This window comes from Lepeophtheirus salmonis, chromosome 14 (assembly GCF_016086655.4).
Source record: "Lepeophtheirus salmonis chromosome 14, UVic_Lsal_1.4, whole genome shotgun sequence".
In the NCBI taxonomy this organism is placed as follows: domain Eukaryota; kingdom Metazoa; phylum Arthropoda; class Copepoda; order Siphonostomatoida; family Caligidae; genus Lepeophtheirus; species Lepeophtheirus salmonis.
Genome location: NC_052144.2, coordinates 34,118,734 through 34,139,183, shown reverse-complemented (window position 1 = coordinate 34,139,183; position 20,450 = coordinate 34,118,734). Strand labels below are relative to the sequence as shown.

The window sequence follows — 20,450 nt, the reverse complement described above, 5'->3', positions numbered from 1 at the left end:
CCACCACGACTACAACTACGACGACGACAACTACAACTACTACAACAACAACGACCACAACGACAACGACTACTACAACTACGACAACCACCACCACGTCTACAACCACCACCACGACTACAACCACCACCACAACTACAACCACCACCACATCTACAACCACCACCACGACTACAACCACAACGACTACAACCCCCAACACGACTACAACAACTACTACAACCACAACGCCTGCCATAACATCCTCAACACTTATTAGTACTTCTGGAGGTTTGATTACGCATCTTTGAAAAAATTAGTCAAAAAAATGAAGGTTTTTTGATTTTTTGTAGGATGTGCCACAACTAATGGTCAGGTCTGTCTTTTTCCGTTCGTATATGAAGAAATTACCTACAGTGCATGTACCATGATTGATAATGGAAATGTTCATTGGTGTGCCACCTCTGTCGAATCTAATGGTTTGGTAAACACCTATGGAGACTGTTCTGCTTCATGTCCAAGTAAGATTGAAAAGACACATAACTCGTAAAATGGGTATGCTAATTCTATTTTCATATTATATAATAGCTGAAACAACGGTTACTCCTAAAGGTAAGACTCCTTTTCGATATATTAGTGCAATCATTATTTTCTTCATGGAATATTTCCAGGTTGTCCCACAACCAATGGTCGTAGGTGTATCTTTCCATTTAGGTATAGTGGCTCTGAATATAACGAGTGCACCACAATTGATTTCGGATCCAATTTTTGGTGTGCTACACAGGTAGCTACTACTGGTGATGTAACATCCTATGCGCTTTGTGGTAGTACTTGTCCACGTAAGTTCATTACTATTATTCATTTACTTCAAATGATCTCATTGAATTCATTTTTGAATCTCTTTAGGTGAATCGACTTTAGCTCCCTCTGGTATGTTAAAGATATATCTTTTAAGCTGTAAAAATGAAATATAATATATTTTTATTATTATTATTATTAGCTTGTGCCACAACTGGAGGTCAAAAATGTATTTTCCCTTTTATGTACAATGGAGTCTCATATGCCTCATGTACTACAGTTGATTTTGGAACCACAAAGTGGTGTGCCACTTCAGTTGATGCATCTCAAAATTATTTGACCTATGGTTTATGTGGGCCGAACTGCTAATGTTTGGAAACTATTTTAAATGTTCCCGACTTATCATTATTTATATTCATTATTTTATCCTTTAAGAATTATATGATTTATATATATGTATATGTATATCTATAAGTTCACTATTTAAAAAAACTTTTGTACATAAATGGTTTTATGGTTTTCCACAAATGAATGAGTTATTTCTGTTCAATAAATATTGTGTCAGCAGGCAATAATTAACATATTAATTTATTGAAATTGGTTTGTTTTATGTATATATACTCTGTCCCAATTATATTGATTTTATATTAAATCATGTGTTTAAGTTTTTTCAATAATATATTTCTTATAAATATATTATTATAAGTGCACAAAGTTTATTTTATCAAAAGGCGTGAATCATCCGTGCTCTTCATAAGCTTTTTTTTGTCATAATTTATTCATGAGGAATCTGATTCTCCGGTATTATATTCCTTAGAATTTTGGGCATTTTAAACAAAAGAACACGAAAATCACGATGGTAGCCCCAGCAACTTGAATAACTTTAATAGTTATAATATACTTGCAAGTCATCAAATAAAAACGTTTAATTCCTTATTTTGGATGCAAATATAAATCAAAGTTCGGTAAGGATTTTTTTTTTAATTCTATGCTATGTACATATAATATTGATTGGGGATAAATTTACATAAATAGATTCATGAGAAATCTTTGTCTTATAAAATATGAAATTGAATAATACCCTTTTTTCATTATTATTGGCCTTAGCATGCATTTTAACATTTACAATTTTATTATAATAACACATTAGACTGGAAAAATAATTCGTTGAAACATGTAGACAAACGAAAATTAAAAAGACTAATATAAACTATAGCATAATCAAGAATATTTAAAATAAATATTTAGAAATAGCATAAATTGTACGATAACCTAAAAAAAAGAGTTTAAACTTTCAATATATAAAATTCCATCGAGGTTGTTTTCTTTTACTGTGCGTAATTAAGAAACTATATATTGCGTTTTAATAATAATTACATCAACTCTCTTATTATTTGAAGTAGAGAAGAAATTGTCATTATCCAATTGTTTATTGAATAATGTACAAACTATTTTAATAACGTCCCCATAATTTTTTTGACTAAGATTGATATTCCCACAAAATATGATCGGTTCTTTCTTTTGTACATTGGTGGAAGCGGGAAATTCCTTGTTCGTCATTAAATTATTTATCAGCAACCTCGAGAGTCCAAGATAGTATTCTGTATTTAAACCATTTTTTCTCAGCTTAAAAAACCTATTGGTCATCACCTTAAGGCTTTCTTGGCTACAAAGATTTAATTGCAATATTAAACTTTTATAAATTGCAAATGATTAAGTTTGTATGACTTGTGTTGATCAAAGAAGATTTACAATTATTTATGGGTGACTACGTTTTCTTAAGATATGAAAGTGACGGCAGCACTTATCTCAAAACAAGTCAATACGAAAGCACCTCCTCCAACTGCAATTACATCTACAACATCTACAATTACATCATCAAGTAAATACATTAAAAATATGTTATTGCCGATTGATACGTCTACACAAGTCGTAAAATAAAAATGTTAGACTCTATATTTAATTCTCAAAGTGATTTTTATTTGACAAAAATCCAAATCCAACCCTTCTAATAATTAAAACCTATATTTATTTTTATTTTTTTCGAAGAGAGGAAAAAATATTTACTCTTTAAGAAAGTTGTATTTCATTAAAAACAGATGAAAAAAAAGGCGGATTATTTTCTAAACAAAACTGTGTACAACGATGACATTATTAAATTAATATTGTTTTTATGAAGATAAAGTTATCTTAATTTAAAAATTTCATAATATAATTTGTAATAATTTCATAAAGTTGTATCAAATATTAAACATTTTGAAATTTTTATAATTATATTCGTATGGCTTATGTTTATCAAATAAGATTTATAACTGTTTATGAGTGACAACTTTTTTTAAGATATCAAAGTGACGGCAGCACCTATCTCAAAACAAGTCAAAACGTGAGTTCATTATTATTATTCATTTACTTCAAATGATCTCATTGAATTCATTTTTGAATCTCTTTAGGTGAATCGACTTTAGCTCCCTCCGGTATGTTAAAGATATATCTTTTAAGCTGTGAAAATGAAATATAATATATTTTTATTATTATTATTAGCTTGTGCCACAACTGGAGGTCAAAAATGTATTTTCCCTTTTATGTACAATGGAGTCTCATATGCCTCATGTACTACAGTTGATTTTGGAACCACAAAGTGGTGTGCCACTTCAGTTGATGCATCTCAAAATTATTTGTCCTATGGTTTATGTGGGCCGAACTGCTAATGTTTTGAACTATTTTAAATGTATTCTATTTATTATTATTTAAATTCGTTTTTTATATTCTTTAAGAATTATATGAGATATGCTCTTTATCAAGATTTATGATGCCAATATTTAATATTATAATCCACATATCAAATTAATTGAATTGGGAATTTATAATAAGAACTGCAAAATTTCAAAACCCCACTCTTTACCAATCCCCTCGATTCATTTCTTAGAAGATTGAATTGAATTTAAAAAAATATAAATATTTTGCAATAATATTACTCACACTTGAAGGTAGTCCCTTGGGGGATGGAAAAACAAATATTTTGTCATAAATAATATTAAGCGAATTTACAATGTATTATTATTCATTATGATGTTTAAAAAAATATGAGCAATTTTCTCCAGGGCAGTATTTTCTAAGCAATTTTCCAAAGGGCAGTTTTTCTAGTACCCATTTAATAAAGTTTGTAGTACCGAAAATCCCAGTTCACTAATGAAGGGTTAATTAACATTTTTGAACCTTTTTTTAACAAGGAACAAGAGAAAGGATTATTCTGGCAAACTAGAGTTGTTGAGGGAAACGTGATATCAATCATTATCTTCTCATGTTTCGTCTTGTTTTGCAGTCTCCTCTTTGCTGTTCACTGATTGTTTGGTATCCAATGGGACCGGAAAAGTAAAATTTTAGTATGTCAAGTGAAAAAGTACGTAACCCTTGGACATTAAGGTAGTGATTTTGAGAGGCCTGAATAATTATAAATATGTAGGTAGAATATAAATCAATTTTGCAAATAACACCACTGTAATTATAAATCACAATATTAGGTGTATTTTATCATTTCAATTTAATTTTCCAATTATTGGTTGCTCTAAAATCGTGGAAAAAGCTAAAACATTTATAGTATTAAAAAAAACATTTTAATGATTACTATAAGGGGTAATATTTCTTCTCACTTATAAAATCTTCATAGGTTGCCGGGAGTGAGTGTAGCTACGAGGCATGTTCAGGGAAAGGGCTTAAGAAAGCCTACGATATCGTTGAAGGAGGACACTGGCTTTTTTGATGTCTCCAGAAGCTGACGAAGATATGAAGATCGAGATACTTATTATGTGTTTTATTTTTAATGTTCACATAAATAAATACTGCGGAGTCCAGTTAAACAGCTCAGTAATACCAAAATGGATTGAGGAGGAAATCCATGCACTCACGCAGCTACACTAACCTGTCTCTCTTGTCAGAAATGGTTTCAGTTCTTTTTACTTTTTTTTTAATTATTATTACCCGTAGTGTGTTCCATTATTGTATTTTTTTAATAATGGATTTGTTTATTTGGAGAAGGGGAGAAAAAGAAAGATGGTAATTATAATAGGGAAACGAAAAAAAAAAAAGAGTGAAACTACTATTTTAATAAATTAATTTTTTAATTATTATTCACTTTTAGAAGCTTCCCAGAGAAAATATTAATGAATTAGTAAAAATCCCTTTTATTATAATTTAATTTATGTTTATTTTATTATCTATATGATCTTATTTACTTATTTGTTCATAATATTTATGTTCGCCTGCTTCGGTTGAGAATAAATAATAATAAATAAATAAATCTGTATAAAAGATTATTTGACTTGTATATTAAAAGTTTGATCTTTACGGAAATGTTTATTTTTAGATTTTATATTCGACCAATCCATGTAGCCTTAAATGTATTTTATTTAAAGACATGCTGAAAAGTGTATATCCAAAAGGCTTGACTAAAAATTCAAAGCCAAAACGATCAAAGAATTCCTTAGAAAATACAAGTTTTATAGCTTTATACTTTGTACCTTCAATTTTGTTTGTCAGATATGTTGTAGTTATTATTGATCATTTTACGATAAAATTTCCCCACTTTAGACATGATCTTCCCACGATTTGATTGAATTTATAATCGAAAACTGAGTTCACTCCTTTTTATTTGTAATTTGCACGATTAGCTAATTAGATTATTTTTGCATATATTTTTCAAAACTATTACACATATTAAATATGACCCAATAGTTGAACAATTTGTAATACCATAGTTTTGACTCATATTGATCGTCAGGAACGTGATTTTATTTTTAATTTTTGGACCCTATGCATGGGCCAAAATTGAATTTATTTATTACTATTAGCTATTTACAATCATCGACAGTACAAATGCTCAATAAACATTTTGAAGAGAACAAAAAGAGAATTATAAGTGATTAAACGAGCATTTATAAGGTCGGCCACAAATTTAAAAAAAATATTTTTTGTTGTGCTTCGACTCTTGCATCAAAAAATAAGGAATAAAATTAAAATTAATTTTAACCCCTAACTTAGAGTCTCTTTAGACATGAGTTTATATGTACAATTTTTTTTTTTTTTTTACATTAAATTGGAAACAAACAATATTATTATTCCCTACAATGAATATTAATTGATTGATATTGTAGTATTTTGAATAACAAATCAAGATTAAATAATAAGTAGATATGTTCAAATTAAGTTATACACAGTTGTTGCAAACAACTTTAACAAACAAAATGTTTATCAGATGATTTTGAAACCTTTTTTTTAAGCTACTATCGTCATTTATTGTAATCCAACATCAAAGGTATCAATTTAATTAATTAATTAAGAAAATGATATAAAAAATATAATAATTATTAGAAACAACAAAAACATTAAATTTAGTTGAAATAAAATAGAATAAATACAATAAATCTTTTTATATAATAAAAACAATGTTTGTACGTCTGTTCATGTCGTAGAAAAAGTTTCTGGCTTGTAAACTCCGAAACTATTAAACGTACGGCAATATTCCATAAAGCAACTTAAAGTTGTTGTGTTTTTTTAATTAGCATTGAAATCTAGTTTCTAAATTTACAAACAGTTATGGCTAAGGCTATGAATGTGTGTATATACCTACATATTCTTCTGTTTAGTTGCGTGATTTTCTTTCACTAATTCATTGCGTTTATTTTGATATTTCTATAATACTTTTTCACTATTTATTTTAAATCTGTTCGAAAAAAAGGATGTCTAATCATAATTAATTATCACGGATTAAACATATTATGGAACATTGTATATACTACTTTTCGGTTATTCCTGAAATAAGTGTACAAATGAAGTATTTTTCTTGTACTTGAGTACTGAGAAAATCCTACAGTTGATACTTTTTCTCTTGTTGTAAAAACTATACAATAGACTTAGTTTATTCTTAACTCTTTTTTAGTTAATTAAAATTTCTTGTATCTCAAAATTGCTTCAAATTCTGTTTCAACTACAGGGTAGTGCAGTAAAACGTGTACTCGAAAGATGGAGCTAGAAATATCATACATCAATCATTTTATATTTGCAATAATAAGGAAAAAATAATGTTAACAAAATATGTAAAAGGGGTTTTTGCAAAACTTTTGTCACTCAATATGGTTACTTCCTACTTTTATACTATCAACACGTCACGCGTAATATATTGGAGCTTAATTCGTTTTTGAGGTGTTTAAAGTTCATTTTCACATTTATATTAGGTTAAAAAGTGCACATTCTTCCTCTTCTGAACTAGCATTGGACCTCAGCCATCTTCATTCTACTACTATCGGGATCTTCAATTTAAAGGACAGTTTTTATTTTATTTTTCTTCTGCAATATGTTATGTATTTAATATTTCCTTACATGTTTTTAACTTCTTGCATATTCGTCTATGTATTAAAGTACTATGTTTTACGTATTATAAATAGTCCTGTATTGTGTAAATAAATTAGAGTATAGTTAGAATACACATGATCTTATAAACAGTGTTACATTATTCCTCCACGTGAATTATTCTCCTCATGTCTCTTGGTCATCCTGGATCTCTCCTACTATAAATAAGCTTGTGTCTCTCCCTCGTCAAGACACAACACAATATAAAAGGCACGTTTCTTATAATAAGAAGCAGAATCTCTAATTGAGCCGAACACTTTATCCCATTTGTCACTCAACTTGACGATGGAGGAAAGTGAACAGTGTAATAATAATATTCCAAATGTAGAGCCAAATAAAAATTGAAATAACGTTAACCTGAAATGGGAGACCATCACATACAACAAGTGCGGTAAGAGGGTACGAGTCCATCCCAGGATAGGAAAACGAGATTCCAAAGAACCTCAAAGCAAAAATAACAAACTTGGATTCAAAAAGCCGAACTCCATGAAAAATAATAATAAGAAAGAGAGCAACTCTCTGCACATGAAAAAAACTGAAAATCAAGGCCCTCGAAGTAAGAAAAGAGATAGGAAGGGTCACTCTAACGAAACTCATCCATCCAAAAGGCCTCAAAATTCAAAGCAGGACTCTGTTGAGCTACAAAAGGTTGCACAAACGAAGCCTAAAGGTAAATTTCTGTATGAAGAAATTGGCAAGGAGGCCACAGAAATCACCATTATAAGAAAAAATAGTGATCATATCTCCCTTCTTGAGTGGTACAAGGTGTGGGTCGTCGTGTTCTTTGCCGTATGTATGTATAGCTTTATAATTTATTAATATCTGTACTATTTTATAATGAATGTATGTGCTAATGTACTATGGTAAACAAAAATACATTCTTAACTAACTAAACTATGGTCACCTTTATTATGAATCATAGCCTTTACACGTCTCCTGAAGGCCATGAAGGAGTTGATGACAAACTCCTTTGACAAGTTGTCCCATGCAGCCACTATGAACGACATCAGTGAGTCCATATTTGTGTGTGAGGTCACTGTTGACTTCCCTCTCCAAAGTGCCCCATATAGAAAAGTCCAGTGGGTTCAAATCTGGTGAGGAAAGGGGCCATAAATCTCTTTGCACTCCAGCATCTAGGAAAACTGAGATGCACTGCATTTTTGCTTGATGCTCGCTCATAGTAATTAAATGATTAATAAAGTTTGTTTATGTAAAAAGGACGGAATATCAAAAACTAATCATTAAAAGTTTTCATAGTAATGAGAAAATAAGCATTTATTAACCGTCCACGTTTTGCTGCTTTACCCTGTACATTGTATTCCCAAAACACTTTACTGTACTCCTGAAAAGTCCAATCAAAATAAATCCTAATATTTCGATGTTGAAATAATGTATTTCCTTGGAATTGCACGTATATTTTTAATTTAGGTTTGGTGAATGGAACCCAATCATGGATCTTCTTCTTTTTTAAATTTAAATTAATCCTTTAATTGGTTAGATAGAATGCACAGATTAAGTATAAGTAAACATTCTAGAATTACAACTAGTCCATCTAACCTAGCAATTATCTTTGAAGTTCATATATTTATTATATATTATTTATTTCTTATTTCCTTCTTTAGGATGGACCGTGAATCGAACCATTGAATGCTAGAGTTTATTTACAGGAAAGAAAATTGGCAATTTTACTCAAGATGGCCAAAGTAAGTGTTGCCAGTAACACTTAAATTTTACATAAACCATAGGGTATATATAATATATAGTATAATAACTTTTGTATTTGAGCTTTTACCATTAAAATTTTGCTACAATAAATGCATTTCCCCTGTTGTGTTTTTCTATTTTGAGTAAAATGATCTAAAACTTTGCTAGAATGTGTATTCGGCATATCCAGAAAGTATGATATTTTGCTTAGAAATAAGTGTCAATGGTATAAAAAATAATAAATACAAGATTAAACTGCTTGGGTTTGCATATAACCACTATGTGCCATAGATTATAATCAACTAGTAGAAACTTATTAGTGTTTACAGATTCAGGATAATAACCATGTTAGAGTCGATAAATTTCTCTAGAATTTCCAAAAAATTATCGGGAATCGATAAATGAAGTTTCTTTAAATTCCAAGGAGTAAACACCAAGTATAAAAATTTGATTAATGTCCTACCCCAGGGCACTAACTACATACGTTAAAAAAAGGATATAAAATAAGGGAGGATTAAATAATTAATTTTAATTTTATTTGTCTAGATGTCTTCTTTAGTTATCTTAAAATTATTACAGTATTATAATGGTCTTTAAAATATTACCTCATATCTAATATGTTCATTTTGAGTGAGATCATCTGTAAATCAAAACGTAAGAGTTAAGTAAAACCACTTGAAATCTAAAATTGCTGCTTGTAAAGGCTTTTTCTTTTTAGAAAAATTTTAAACTATAAAAAGTATTTAGTTAAGCCTTGCATGTACCAGTCTATACTATCAGAGCAGTATTTCCCTCTATTTAATAAAATTGAAAATAAATGCTTTGACAGTAGTGTTCGATTGATTTCAAACAATCTTTGATTGAGGCAGGTTACCACATCTATCGTGCGTGTACACGTCTAAAAGTATATGTTACCAGCAATATGTTTAATTATCATTACCTAAAATACCTAAGTAATGTATATAATGCCTGATTGTGTCAGGCAAACTATATAATAAAGGAATTTTATTAATATTTTTCCTAGGTATGTTATGACCAGTAACTGTTTAGGCAAAGTATTAAATGCTGACCGGATGGGATTAGAAAACCTTATTATGAATTAGGCATTTAAAATAATAAAAAATTTATGCCGTCAATAGTTACTTCATGAGTTTTAACTAAAAAAACAGACCACATAATAAAGTCAAAAAATTACTAACAAATTCAAAATAATTATGAAATAAGTTTTTCTTTTCTTATGCTTTAATTGTAATAAGCTTTTTTTCTTTTTTTAATTTGATCTCATTTTGAAGTACTTCCGGAACGCTGGAACTTTGATCGGATGGAGAGTAACAGTTTTTGAAGGTACAAAAAAAAATGGAGGTCATTACCAATACCTAAATACATCTCATGCTTCATGATAATTTTGAATTTGGTCAACTTTAAAAATATCGAACACTCTATTCGTCAGGACTCCAAGACATCTCCTCGCCGGGACGATGAAGGCGTTAAGGCTATAGAGATGTAAAAAAGTCCTTAATTACTTAAAAAGTCATCTGTCGACTGTGAAAATCTTCTTGACTGAGAAGATTTTCACAGTCGACAAGAGTTTGAACCGCGAAAACGAAAGATTTATAACAGCATCACCTGAGGAAGTCTAGGGCAACTTCAAGACAAAACATCAGGCCCAAAAAATGTGCTTGGGAGCCTTGCCTATGATGGTAGGAAAAGGGAAACCCTTCTTCTTTAAGCTCAATGAGAAAATTGGGGCTGAGGCCTACTATGAGGTCCTCAGGTGGAAAATCTTGCCCTGGCTGAAGGCTAACTATCCTGAGAACAAATGTGTGTGGACCCAAGACGGTGTCCCCAGCCATACGGCCTTGAAGATCCAGAATTTCTTCAACGAGGACTTTGCTGACTTCTGGGATAAGTCCTTCTGGCCCTCTTCCAGTCCTGATCTCAATCCCCTCAACTTGAATGTGTGTGGAGTGTCTTAGAGAGCAATGTTGGGAAGACATCACACAGAAATGTGCAAGAGCTCAAGGCCAGTATTAAAAAGCAATGGACCAACATGCCCACTGGTTATATTGTGGCAATCTGCACCAAGTTCCGACCTATTGCTGAGGCTGTGATAGAAGCTGGAGGCGGCTATATAGAATAATTCTTTCCAAGATTGATTGCTAAAAGTTTTTTTTAATAACATTTTTCATTAAACATCTTAACAAAAAGTTATTAAGGTTTTTAGTTTGCTTCATCATTGCAGAAAATTTCCCTGTCACATCCTGTATATATCTGTATTCAAGTGTTTTATAATATTTTTAATAGAAATATGTCCCATATTTTGCGTTCGGGGACTAAACTATGACAGTTTCAAAAAAAAAAAAATCTTAGCAATTGAAAGTCTTATTTATTTTGAAATTTGAAAGTAAGTTCTCGTTTATCTCGTTAGTTTATTTACCAATAAGAGACAACCAATAATTTTTCTTTATTTATAAAAATATTTTGAATTCGTTTTTCAAATTACATATTTGATTGATAAGGCTGTGTTTTTTTTCTGAGAAGGATTATAAAATTTTTGAAGAAAGACGGATATTGAATTTTGCAACTAAAACATTTATTAATTTATGTTTATACAAGGAAGTTTTTATATATAATTTACTTTAGTTGGCAGAGTGAGTTCATCAGGAAATTATCAGAGGAACTACTATTTGTTAGAGTGCGGTATTTTCGTTATTATTTCATACCGTAAGCTATTTGTAAGTTTTATCATTTTTTAAGCGTTGTTTACTCCAGCAAATTATATAAAATAGGTCAAAATTCATGAAAGAGTAAGAGGCAAGCAGCATAACTTAAACTTATTTTCATTTTGGATATGAGTCATTCCCTATAAAATTCTGATACCCACTACCTCATATTTTGAAGAGATTGTCCTTTATACAAGACCTGCATAATCTTGAAGTTTAAAATCCTTATGAAGGTTTGACTACCGTTCTATTTTATCTATTCTTTCTCCTTAAATATCTACAGAATAATTTTTATTTTTCAAATTACATTATAACCCCTCAATTACAAATTTAAAAAAATGTCCACTCATTTGGGCGCGCTTTTTTGGGCCTGCATCTTTTTAGCGAGGCTCTTTTCAGCGCGGATCATTTTAGCTTGCTTCTATTTGGCAAAGTATCATTTATTTATATAATATTAGAATTACTTTCAATGAAAAGGTTAGGATCATGTCATCACTAGTAGTCCAATAACAAAAGAATATATTATCCACATGCTGAAACAAAGCACGTATGGAGTCTTCAGATAAGGAGTAACATTCCATTTACTTAGTATGTGGCATGTAGTATGCCTGCACTGAGCCTTGAAATAGACTCGCCTATTATACCGGAGGAGTCTTACCCAACGCAATGACCAAAAGAGGGGGGTTGAACCAACGTGTTGGAAAAGCGGAAAAGCTTTTGCTCCTATAATGTGCTGGGACTGTTCGAAGTTAAATCTCGCCCAAGATCTTAATAGGAGAAATTGAGTGCAAAGTGAGATGATAAGAAGTTGATAATTTGCGGAGGAGATCCTGTTCTAGAGATTAGTCCTGGACGAGGAACAGTCTTTCGATCACTATTTGGCAGGTTGAAAAGTGCTGATCTATCACCCTCAGTAGAATAGCTTAGCAAATATTGCATATCCTCATAACCAAGACCCCTAATACATCAATTGAATAATATTTATTGTTTCTATATCTATCTTCCTCGCTTGTTTGTGGTAAATCTCCTTCTGAGGTGCTGAAGGAATAAAAGAAGTGAACAAGGCTCCATGGTCAACTCCGTGGACTAAGAAGATCCATGACGTCTTCAACTCTTATCTGAATTTAGTTGATCTATGGTGTTTTAGAATAAACTCCTATATCATTTTATACACTTATGTGCTCCGCCTCTAAGGGAGCCAGAGAATTGGCAAAAAATAGTGTTATCATTTATCATTCTCACTCTGAAAATCAGTTTATATCAGTTGACCTATTTTCTCAAGTGGGATAGAACATGATTTATCCTCTCTAACAAGGAATACGAGTAGAGTGACAAAAGCATGGATTAGAAACCGTCGATTAAGAAGAATGCACACTTGCATAAACTTTTCTTAAAATTGTAATCAAAATTCAAGGTATTTTCCACCTATAATATGGAATAGGGGCTCCCCGTTATGCAAATTGCATGAAAATTGAGTGTTTATTGATATGTTCCTCCATGATACTTTTTGTCATTCAAAATTTCTTATTTTTGATAAGTACTCACTGTTGTTGAGCTACAGAGTCATTTCTATTTGTTTATCTTCCTTTTAGATCTAATTTCTTGATTATCCATGTTACAGAACTCCTTTAAACTCCTTCGGTACATCATAGTTAAACTCTACAAAAAAAAATTAAATTCTGACTCTTCTAGGATTTGGTGCTTGATACAGTATGGTCAGAAAATTAATGCTTTGGACTCTAGTTGAATTTGTCTATAACTGAAGAATACTTATACACAGACTCGTCAAAAGCATATGCTAATACAGAACAAACTTCTTAAACTTGTTCTCTGAAAAAACTGTTCCTTCCTTAGTATAAAAATGAACTATTCCGAAAATTGTCAATGAAATAAATGGAATTAAATGTTTGCTGTGGAATTGTATAGATTTAGAATTACATTTCTAAATTAGAACAGAAGACAATTTACTAAATGAAATTATAGTAACACAAAAATTAATTATATAATGTCAAAAGTCTTATTTTTAAGCTTGTTCTTTAAAAAGTAAATTAGAAACATATAAATTATATTTATTATACATTCATTTCAAAATTAAATGCACATCCGCGCAAGAAATCTAGTACTGGTAGTAAATTCCTCAATTCAATTAATCTTTCTAGTGCGAGTGTGATTCGTCTATATAGATTTTTCTTTCTTAAAGGATGAGCGCCTGATAATAATTGTCACAGAACTACGTCTTGGAGTCCATTTTCTCGCGTGATTACATTTATTAATTTCTAGATTGAGGGATGCTGGCACTGTAGAGAGGACTGGAAAACCATATGCCACGACTCAACAGAATTATTTGTCCTTGGTAATCCCTGTGCCACTCTATCGTACATATTCCAGAGAGCTGGTGGATGCCTAGCAACTCTTCTGGCTAAACCGTACGGTCTACCTATGTATGTTTCTTCAAAATAGTCTGCAACGACTCGCAGTTTTTCTGGAAAAGTATCTGTCAGCTCTAAAAAGGCTCCTGGAACCTGGTCCAGAGGTAAAAAAGCCAAAAAAAGTAGATTTTTTCCCTTTAATCGAAAATCTTCGCTAGTTATGTATGTTTGCCTTAGTCCAGAAGTTTGGATATGTCTCCAAAGGGATTGCCCCAAATGAAAGAAGCAACCAAGTAATTTTGTTTATGGAAACGCATCCTGTGTTGCTTTTATAGTTGCCTGTTCAAAACCTGACAGGATGATTTTAGGATTGAAGACTCGGCCATGGCAACTAAGGAAAAGTCCATTCCAAAATCTTCTATAAGTCTCATGAGACTTGTTGGGAAGTAATCCATAGAGACATGGAATTACTGTCCCCATAACAAGTACATGGACAGTGAAAAGTTGATAAAATATTGTAGGACAGACTTTAAATGTCCCATCCACGAACCAATGCTTATATTTGGGCATTAAGTCCAACATTTTTGTTGTGCCAAATATTTAATTCGATGTTCATCATACAGGAAAAATTGTTCCCCAGCGTTCGTATTTTGAAATTCCTCTGGAATTTCAAATCCATTTCTTGCTCCCGGTGATGGTGGAGCCATGTTATTGTGCCGTATCCTCTGAATAGTTTGGGTCAAGTTACTATTAGTTCCTAAGGAAGAAGATGCTTATTCGCTTAAATTTTGGACATTGTTAGCAATAATTGCTCTAGTGGACTCGGAAGATGATTTAGCAGAATTTTTTATGGAAGTGTACAATTTCTTGATTTCTATTTTTATGGGATTAGGACATGACAATGGCTCGATAAAACAGAATGGGCGCATCCCCATTCTCTGGACTCAATTGTGTCTTCACTCGACCTTTGCAATTTGCTTCGATACACCGCCAAGTCCAGGTTTCCGTAGATTTCCTGTCAATTCTATATCCATCAAAGCACAAGTGCCTTGATCCTCTTTTGCTTTTCAAAAACTCCATAGTTCAGACTTTGAATTGTTGCTATGCTTTCAATATGAATAATTATGAAATGGTGGTAATTCAAATCTTTAATTATCAATAGCAGACTAAAAATTTGTAACAACAATATCTTTAAATCTATTGTTTAATATTCTTTATCTTCATTCAGAAGGGATAGATCTCATCTATTTTGAATTTCGGGAGATAGCTACAAATTACTAATTCAATTATATCTATGGAGTAGGATTATATATATATTTTGGAGGAAGGGCAGCATAAAAAAATTCTTCTGGGCTTGAGTTTGATCAGATGACTTTTTTTGTGATAATTTTTTTATTTTGCTCGAGACAAAAATTCCCACATAGCGGACACCCTTGCTATGGTTTACATCTTAGCTCTAGTCAATTATATAGAATAATTAAAAATATATTACAAATGTTTGAAGCAGGTCCTTTACATTGACTTTAAACCATTAGTATTAAAAAATTAATTGGGTAGATTATTTATGGAGCATTTTTTGTGAACGACGATCACCAAATTTGATCTGCATGTAAAAAAAACAGTCCTGGAGTATTTTAGTATAAGATTGTTTGAATAAAGAATAGGTTTTACTCGGCTAAATTTTTGCTTTCAATAAAATATTTACCTCTTCACTTATGTATATTCCATACTAATCGAGCTTAAGATATCATTACATGTATTCTTGCTATTTATTACTTCTTTAACGTGTAGGTGCATTCTCTATTATGAGTTTGACTAAAAATTTTAATTGATGTAACAACAATATCTTTAAATCTATAGACACATTAATGGCATTAATATTCTTTATCTTCATTCAGAAGGGATAGATCTCATCTAGTCTAGGTGAATACCTTGGACGTACCAAATTGTGTAAAACGCGATTATTCTATAAAAACTATTATTAATATGGTAGTCTACTTTTAGTTACAATGTAACTTTGATCGACGGCATCCTCGTCATTTATGAATATTTTCAATATATTTTCCTTAGTTAGGAATGAACATTATTTTTTTAATACTAGGTATATTTTTGTCATAAAAAAGTCATCAAAATAGTGGAGAAATAAGTAGTATATTAAGAATAATCGGATATTATGTAATAAACATGAAAGGATCATGTCAAAAACAGACTAATAGTAAGATCTTAATTTTTCATTTATGCTGGATATAATAAATATAGAGCTTAATATAATGATCTTACTAACATAACCAAATATGATGTCTTAAGTAAGGCTTGTGATTTTGACTATAATTTCTTCAGAGATATATTTTTGCAAATATTTAAATGATACTCAGGAAATAAAATTTTCTAAAGAATACCTATATTCATATTGTTTGAACAGTTTGATACACAGACCAATATAATAGTTCTACAAGTGATAACAGTAATAATTTTGATAACTCGTATGTCTACAATTACAATAATTAAATAGCATTTTCCTTTCAAAATAAAGTTGAAGGAATCAATAGGATACAAAAATAGAATAACGGATAGCTCATAAATAGGGAATTAAATTTTGAGGAATATATTTTATGTTTTAATTTATTTTTTCAATCAAATAGTATTATTATTTTGTTACATTTTAACTATTGTCTTCAATAAAACACATTATAATTAGTTCTTATGGAAAACATTTAGTTATTATCTGTATTAAATTTATTAGTGTGGACATCCTAGATATTTATAAGAGTAATACTCCAATATAGTGAGAAGCTGTTTAGAAAAGGATTCCCTACTTAATAAGTTTGGGAATTGCAACGACATTCATATATTCCAATTGAAGTACGCGTAAGTCACTTATATTTTTTATAAACACATATTTACTTAAAAGTTCCCAATAACAATTTATATGTAAAAATATAACAGACAAGAATTATCTTTCACATGTTTTCCAATGACAAAATAGACTCAAAAGTAATAAAGAAATCAAGGGTGAGCTTGAAGTGTTCAGGTTATATAATTAGCCCTATAGACCTCACATCCCAAACTCCATCTTATCAATTGAATTATATCAATGTGATAGATATGAATGATTTCAGCATTTCAGGACACTGAAGGACTCTTATCAATGAATGTTTTCTTAGAGTAGGAGACGAATCAGAGTTGACTTAAGGAGGAATGGACTCAATAATTTCATTGAATGAGTTGTGGATGGAGGATGATTATTCTGTGTGTAGTCCTCACTGGGGGTTTAGTCGATTATTCTGTCTTTTTATGAAGTTCCTTAGTTCTTAAAGAAGTATAAGATGATTCCTTACAAGATCTAGAGGAATTGATGTATTCTTGAGCATAAAGGCGATGATTCACAAGATCAGAAGTAGCATGTTCTTAGATAAGATTTTCCAGAAAAAACTAGATACTTTCTCGTCCCTCGTAAATAGATCTGTTTTAAGATTTGTTTGATGCTTTACCAAAAAATTTATGTGTTTCTTGAGGCCCTAATTTTCAATTGAATCCCATTTCTCCAAAATTGGAAAGTTTAAATATCGACACAGGAGTCGGAAGAAATTTTGTTTAAAATGATAAGTAATAATTAATAAGGCTTAGAAAATTAATTAAATTAAATTAGAGAACCATTAAGTTTATCATATCTTAATCTGTTATAATGTATTTAAAGTTAATCATTCAACAAGTTAAAAGTTTTAATAGTTTATTCCTCAAAAAATATTATATAATTTATATTCCTTAACTACTATCTCAAATTTGATTTTTTTAATTGCTGCAACACCCCCTTAGCTCTGAAAATAATTGCAGCATTAAACAAATCGCATTTGAATCCAATTTTGGAAAATAATACTCTCTTGTATAATCTCTATATAGATTGAAACAATAGCAGACATATGTTAGTATCTACTAAAGAAACTAAAAAGTATCTTTAGTGTGTACTATCTAGTATTTAAATATATCTATTTTAAATATATACTCAGAATTTTTTTTTAGTCACTTTAACCTTTTTAAAAAAGTTTCCTTTATTTGGTCCATTGGAGCATGGATTACTTAACATCTGGATAAACTATTCACTATTAAAATTACAGGCCTCTCTTTTACAACCATTACTATTTTGATTCAATAAGTTATATTATTTTATCTCCAATTAGTTAAAAATGATTATCACTTGATGATATCACCAGCAAGTTGTAACCATCAGGATGGATCATACAGGGCCATCCATATGGGCTAAAGAGGGTGCTGTTAAGAGTTGTTTTTTTAATTCCAAAAATGTAATATTTGAACTTGAATTTTTGAATAGCCTTGGATTTTTTATAAATTTTTCGAAAAAATTTAATATTTAAAATTTCAAAAATAAAATTTGTTTCCAAAAGAAATCAATTTTTTGTGAGTAGCTGTGGCAAAATTGCAAAAAATTCAATATTTGAAATTACATTTAATTTTTGAAAAGCCCCGCCCCAAGAAAATAAATATCAATATGTATAATACTGCAGATGCCCCTGTGTTACAACTTTAGGGCATGAAAAAATTCAATAATCCACATAACAGAAGCTTCATTTATTATCTCTTTTTTAGTTGAGTTCCAGTACGTGCTGAATTTTTATATTCAATCCTCCAAATGTAACTAAATTTACATAAAAAAACACCAAACACTGTGGTTCTTTTTAAAGAAATTGAATTTTTTTTTCCGCCAAAGAAACTCATTTAAAGTGTAAATGACTGGGGGTTTATTTAAAAAAAGATAATTAGTTTCTATTAGGTCTGATTCAGCAGTAATATTGATTAAATTTCAATTTTATTCGGGAAATCATGAATATGTTATTGAGATATAAAAATCAATTGTTTCTCAATTTAGAATTGGATATATTAATTTCCTTTTTATACAAAATAATTAGTTATCACAAAGTTTAAACAATTTCAAATTTTAAAATCTTTTCAAAACAAACCTTTTCAATATTACCCCAAATGATGAGTATTGCATTTGAAATATAAGCACATATTTGAGACACTCTTTACTTTTTTTACATAGATTGGATAATAAGGAATTGTCTTTTGGAATCAACATAATATGTTGCAACCTAATTTTTATGTAGATTATCAGGGGGATCTGCAGGAGGTAGGTTGGAGGGCTGTAGCCTTCCCCAAAATTAAGGAGAGTTGTTTTTTAATAGAAAATTTTATATTTGAAATTTTTGTTCAAACATTTTAATATTTAAATTTAATTTTTCAATTTTTTTCCAAAAAATTTAATTGTCTGTGATTTTTTATTTACTGTAAACAGCTATGGGCTTTTGAAAAAAAAAATTAACAATTTTTTTATGCAGGCAGCTAGGAATTTCCGAGAAAAAAATTTAATATTTGAATTTTTTTTTTAAATTTAATAGATATTTGAATTCGTTTTCGACTAAATTAAATTTTTGTCAATACCTGTGGATTTTTGAGCATTTTTCCACAAAATTTAATTTTTGGAGTATGGCTATTAATTTTTAAATTTTTTTTTCAAAAATTTACCCTCCCTTCCTCCTAATAAATATATATGTATATATAATCCTGCTGCCAAACTCTTAGAAGAAAGATTTGGATAAAAAAACAGTTTATTCATTCCTCAAATGATCCATGCAGACCTACATACATTTTTTGGAAATAGTTGAAAGCCCTTACGTTTTTATCGCTTGATGATATTACCAGCGAGAAATTTTTTTAATTTTTTTTTTTAATTCCAAAAATTTAATATTTGAAATTGAATTTTTTTATGTGAACAGATGGGGATTTTTGAAATTTTATTCCAATAAAATTTTAAAATTTGAATTTTTATTTATTTTTAAATTTAATAGATTTTTGAACTTTTTCACCGAAATTAAATTTTTGTAAATAGCTGTAGATTTTTGAAATTACTTTTAAATTTAATTTTGTTAACTCAGTCCCCTCTCAAAATATAATCCTACGATCGTATTTAATTATTCTCAAAATTTTATGAAAACCATAAAAGTGTAAAAGTAATCAAAAAATACATCATTGAAAACCAAATTTGATACGAAAAGTTGAATTAATGGTTCATGATCAACTTGTCAAGTACTACAAAAATTGAATATACTGATTTATATTTAAATAACTATATGAATATAAATAAATGTTTTTTGGCTTTTGGTTTTTCGTTTATATTATTAATCTACTCAAACGATGACTATAAAATGGAAGGGAATTTGGACTAGGAGATATCAAACTCTATATAGAACATGTATAATTTAGTAATAATAAATTATCTATAAAATCTAATATTAGTTTCTCCAATAAATATTTTAGATTATGAGCTCCTAAGTATAATCGTAAAAAAGTATTCAATTTGCTCACGGATTCTTTTAGTATCATATGTACATAAATTGTAACAACTATTAAGGACGAATAAAGGGATATCAAATATCTATTTACGCTAGTAGGAGGG

The 20,450-nt window shown here is 29.9% G+C and overlaps 1 long non-coding RNA gene across 3 annotated transcripts; it reads left to right on the top strand.

Annotated features, from left to right (window-relative positions):
• Nucleotides 1–7,213: 7,213 nt before the first annotated feature.
• Nucleotides 7,214–13,517, top strand: LOC121129680 (uncharacterized). 3 transcript variants are annotated; one of them, XR_005868478.2, is made up of 3 exons: nt 7,588–8,704; nt 8,805–8,928; nt 10,179–13,517. It is a non-coding gene; the product is annotated as an uncharacterized lncRNA (long non-coding RNA). The 3 variants fall into 3 exon arrangements; XR_005868477.2 differs by having other exon boundaries at nt 7,214–8,928; XR_011783629.1 differs by having other exon boundaries at nt 7,588–8,885.
• The last annotated feature ends 6,933 nt before the right edge of the window (nt 13,518–20,450 follow it).